Source organism: Suricata suricatta, chromosome 10 (genome assembly GCF_006229205.1).
Source record: "Suricata suricatta isolate VVHF042 chromosome 10, meerkat_22Aug2017_6uvM2_HiC, whole genome shotgun sequence".
In the NCBI taxonomy this organism is placed as follows: domain Eukaryota; kingdom Metazoa; phylum Chordata; class Mammalia; order Carnivora; family Herpestidae; genus Suricata; species Suricata suricatta.
Genome location: NC_043709.1, coordinates 57,972,883 through 57,977,055, shown reverse-complemented (window position 1 = coordinate 57,977,055; position 4,173 = coordinate 57,972,883). Strand labels below are relative to the sequence as shown.

Genomic DNA, 4,173 nt, shown 5'->3' with positions numbered 1-4,173 from the left:
CACTGCTTGGGATTTACCCAGGGGATACAGAAGTGCTGATGCATAGGAGCACATGCACCCCAATGTTCATAGAGGCACTTTCTACAAATCATGGAAAGAGCTTAAATGTCCATCAACTGATGAATGGATCAAGAAGAGGTGGTGTGTGTGTGTGTGTGTGTGTGTGTGTGTGTGTGTATACACACACTATGGAGTACTATATGGCAATGAGGAAGAATGAAATATGGCCATTTGTAGCAAAGTGGATGGACCTTGACAGTGTCATGCTAAGCAAAATAAGTCAGGCAGAGAAGGATAGATTCCATATGTTTGCATTCATAGGTCTAACAGGAGAGACCTGGAAGGGGACCATGGGAAGAAGAAGGGGGAAAGAGAACGGGGGAGAGTGAGGGACACAGATCAAGGGAGACTCCTGAATACTGAAAATGAACCATGGACTGAAGGGGGAGGGGGAGGGAGGGAGGGGGTGGTGGTCATGGTCGGGGGCACTTGTGGGGAGAAGCACTGGCTGTTATATGGAAACCAATTTGACAATAAACTATTAAATAAATAAACTGAATGTATATAAAAAGGGTTTGGTGCATTACTAAGAAGTGTAGGAAAAAGGAACTATTATAGAGTACTAAAGTGCCAGATAAAATGGTCAAATCTCAGGGTTTGTCCTGTTTCTGGTTGCTGAATTTTGCAGTAGTTTAGCATTAACATTACAGAAAAGTGAACAAATCTTAAGGCCATAGTTTTATATATAGCACACGAATGGCATCATCTAAACCTATATAGGCATAGAACCTAAGCCTAGACCTAGTCCATACCTTCACAATACTCCCTGGAGACACTCTCCTGATTTCTATCTCCACAGAGAAGTTTTGCTTATTTATGAAACTTGCATCAGTGCAATCATACTCTACGTATTCTTTTGTGTCTTGTATCTTCATTCAAAGTTATGTTTGTGAGAACTTTTCATGCTATTTCATGTAGCAATATTAGTTTTGTCTTCACTATTTTACTCTTCCACTTTATGAATATATCACAATTTAAAAAATGATTCTTATTATTAATGGACACTTTTATATTTCAGTTTTGGGATTATTGAGAATAACAAGTTAAAACTTTCCTAAACATGCATATATTTTGTGTACATATGTACACATTTTGATTGGATAATACACAGGAGTATAATTTCCTACAATCCCCATCAAAGTAGCACCAGCATTCTTCTCAAAGCTAGAACAAACTATCTTAAAATTCATATGGAACCACAAAAAACCCCAAAGAGCCAAAGTAATATTGAAGAAGGAAACCAAAACGGGGGGAATCACAACCTCTCAATCTCTCTTGACTTGCATAGAGTCTTGAGTATTCTTTCTGCAGACATCGACTTTGTAGGACAAAGCCTAAAGCTGAACTCACAAAATTTCTGTGGAAACAGAAGAGACTTAAGTTGATTGAGCAATGAATAACAGGTAATTGTGTAGAGAAGATACTTATAAACAGCATGGAATTAAAGAAGAGTGAAACAGATACTCTAAAGGGTTTAATCCTTTAAAACTTTGTTTAAATATGATCTTTAAAACAAACTAAGTCAGTTTTAATCTGAGCTAAGGTGAAGCATACATGAGAAAATTGATGCCTTTTATTTAACAGTCTCCAAATTATTGTAGAAAACATTGTACAACAAAATTCTGAGTGTGTGTGTGTGTGTGTGTGTGTGTGCTAAACTATAGTGAAAAACATTTGAAGATAAGTTGTTGTTATAAAAAGACTGAAAGTCAAGTTAAATGGCAAGATTGGGGTGCTAAATTTTTTAAATGTAAATGTCTTTTCTTGATTTTGTAAAAAAACATGTCAGTGCAGAATGGAAAGCATAAATATTAAGTGAATAATATAAGAAGTGATTGCAATTTGTGCAGAAAGAGGAAGTATGGGGATTTCAACATCCTTTTCAGGAGAAATTTTTTTAACTAAAATTTACAAAAGTCATTAAATCCATAATAAAATGCAGGAGAAAACAATTTGGAATAATTTGCTCTTTGTTCTCTCTGGGATGTTATATTGTTTTTGATACTGAGAAGAGCTCAGATTCTTTTCATTCTTTTTGCATGCAGATTGCATAAAATACCAAAGGGAATAATGAAAAAAATCACACAGCAATAAGAAAGCTCATCATGCTGGGACTTACAGAGAATCCACAGCTGCAAGTTTTGATTTTTACTTTTTGTTTCTCACATACATTCTGAGCATAACTGGAACCCTGACCATTATCAATCTTACACTGACAAATTCCCATCTTAGAACACCTATTTTTTTTTCCCCTTTAGAACTTCTCCTTCTTGGAAATCTCATTAACAACAGTATGTGTTCCTAGATTCCTGTTCAGCTTACCAACTGGGGACCATAGGATTACTCACAATGCCTATGCCAGTCAGATATTCTTTTAGATCTTTGGGTTTACAGAGCTTTTCCTACTGACACCTATGTCCTATCTGGCCATCTGCAAACCCCTTCATTACATGACCATCATGAACAACAGAGTCTGCACCATCTTTGTCCTCTGCTGCTGGATCTTGGGCTGTGAATCATCATCACACCCATTGATATGAGTCTCCAGGTGGAATTCTGGAATTCTAATATCACTGATCATTTTGGCTGTGATGCAGCTCCCGTTTTTAAAATCTCATGCTCAGATACATGGTTTATGAAGCAGACTGCTATTATTTGTGCAGTATTAACATTCATTATCACCATAATAGGTGTGACTCTTTCCTACATATACATCATCAGGACAATTCTAAGATTTCTTTTTGCTCAGCAAATGAAAAAAAAAACTTTTTTCACTTGTTTTCCACTTGTTCTTCTTACATGATTGTTGTTTCCATCAGTTATGGCATCTGTATTCTCAACTATATCAAATGTTCATCCAAAGAAGAAGTGGACATTAATTTAGGGGTATCTGTGATCACTAAAATAGCTGTCCCTTTGTTGAACCGCTTCATTTATACCTTGAAGAACAAGCAAGTGAAACAAGATTTCAATGACACAATCAGAAGGAATGTATTTTTTGTACTCAAGTAAGTTTTGGCGAATGTGATCAGTCACTCAGAAGAGAAGAAAAGTAATTTAAATATTCTCCTGAAAAGGCCAAACTCATTTTTCTTCTGCTTAAATCAAAGAAAGAATTTAAAAATACATGGAAAAAATGAAAATGAAAACACAAGAGTCCACAACAGTTTTGGGAGCAGCAAAAGTGGTTCTAAGAGGGAAGTACATAGCAATACATGCCTACATCAGGAAGCAAGGAAAATCTCAAATAAAAAACCTAACTTTACATCTAAAGGAGCTAGAAGAAAAACAACAAATAAGCAATATAAAATCATGGAATTGTAAAGGCAGACCGTCATTCTCCTGCTTTATGTCTAAAGTTTGAAGATTTTTTTCAACAATTCATATGTGCAACTCTCTTGGCCTATCTCATAACTATCCTTCCTCTGTTGTTGACAAGACTAATCTGACAAGTAGATCTTGAACAGGGATCTGGGTATGCTAGATCTATCCTATTCCCTTTCCTCTTTTATGTTGTCTTTTCTACAGCTGGCTTTCAGACTGCTTGAAGTCATTCAATAAAGCTACCCACCCTGTTGGTGGGGTATATTTGGATCTACTACTATCTGATAGATATGACTAAAGTCAGTAATTTCTTACTAGAATGTCCAAAGCCATATTTTTAACACTTCTATCAGTAACAAAACAGAAACTTTAAATATCCACTTAATTGCTTACTTTCTCTAACTGACTCAGAAATCAGCCATAATAAGGATGGGATTCCGTCACAATCCCAACAGTGGCGAGGGACCCAAACACTTTTGTGAATATTATGTGGATTACACATTGGAAGCAAAGTGTGACAATACGCTTCAAAATTCTAATTTTGTTTAATATTTATTCATTTTTGAGAGACACAGAGTGAGTGGGGAAGGAGCAGAGGGAGACGGAGACACAGAATCTGAAACAGGCTCCAGCCGCTGAGCTATCAGCACACACCCAGAGGCAAGGCTTGAACCCACAAACTGTGAGATCATGACCTGAGCCAAAGGTGGACATTTAACCACCCAGGTGCCTCTCAAAATTCTAAGATACAGGTGGTAGTTGCCTCAGAAATTCCTCTTCTAATAATAA

General features: G+C 36.5%; 1 protein-coding gene and 1 pseudogene across 1 annotated transcript in view; one reads left to right on the top strand and one right to left on the bottom strand.

The window, feature by feature from the left end:
• Positions 1 to 4,173, bottom strand: part of LOC115303619 (olfactory receptor 6C70-like) — a 104,469-nt gene that overhangs the window by 73,338 nt on the left and 26,958 nt on the right. Inside the window, exon 3 of the mRNA XM_029953447.1 lies at positions 1,323 to 1,417. The gene's annotated coding sequence lies outside the window, so the exon portion shown is untranslated. The remainder of the gene's footprint in view (positions 1 to 1,322; positions 1,418 to 4,173) is intronic.
• On the top strand, positions 2,166 to 3,072 carry LOC115305172 (annotated as a pseudogene).